Source organism: Dufourea novaeangliae, unplaced genomic scaffold (genome assembly GCF_001272555.1).
Source record: "Dufourea novaeangliae isolate 0120121106 unplaced genomic scaffold, ASM127255v1 scaffold57, whole genome shotgun sequence".
NCBI classification, from domain to species: Eukaryota; Metazoa; Arthropoda; class Insecta; order Hymenoptera; family Halictidae; genus Dufourea; species Dufourea novaeangliae.
The window spans coordinates 1,930,574-1,931,557 of record NW_015373937.1 but is presented as its reverse complement, the minus strand read 5'-3'; positions in this window follow the sequence as shown (position 1 = coordinate 1,931,557).

The following is a 984-nucleotide window of genomic DNA, read 5'->3' as shown; positions in this document are numbered from 1 at the left end:
GTTTTTAGCTGTTAGTTCAGGGTCAATTTTAACATGGAGTGCAAAAACGAACATTTTCGGCATATTTTACTCTTTTATTTTCGTAAAGGAAAGAAAGCTGCTGAGGCCCACAAAGAGATATGTGAAGTTTATGGTGTTGATTGCATAACAGATCGCACGTGTCAGAATTGGTTTAAAAAATTCCGTTCTGGAGATTTTTCACTCAAAGATGACCAACGTTCTGGTCGACCTACTGAAGTTGATGATGACCAAATCAAAGCCATAATTGAAGAGGATCGTCACATAACTGTTCGAGAGATTGCAGAGAGGTTAAATGTATCGCATACAACAATTGAAAATCACTTAAAATGTCTTGGACTCGCTAAGAAGCTCGATATTTGGGTTCCGCATATATTGAAAGAGATTCACTTAACACAACGAATCAATATTTGCGATATGCATCTCAAGCGCAATGAAGCCGATCCTTTTTTGAAACGTATCATCACTGGTGATGAAAAATGGGTCATGTACAGTAACATTATTCGAAAACGATCATGGTCCAAGCGTGATGAACCAGCACAATCCACATCTAAAGCTGAATTGCATCAAAAAAAGGTCATGTTGTTAATTTGGTGGGACTACAAAAGTGTTGTGTATTTTGAGTTGCATCCAAGAAACCAGGCGATCAATTCAGATGTTTACTGTCAACAACTATTGAAACTGGATGAAGCAATAAAAGAAAAACGGCTAGAATTGGCAAATCGCAAAGGAATTGTGTTCCACCATGATAATGCAAGGCCTCACACATCTTTAGTAACTCGTGGGAAATTATTGGAGCTTGGTTGGAAAGTGATGTCGCATCCCCCATACAGCCCTGATATGGCACCATCTGATTACCATTTATTTCGAAGTTTGCAAAACTCTTTGAATGGTAAAACTTTTACAAATGATGATGACCTTAAGTCGCACTTGGTTCAGTTTTTTGCTGATAAGGACCAGAAATTC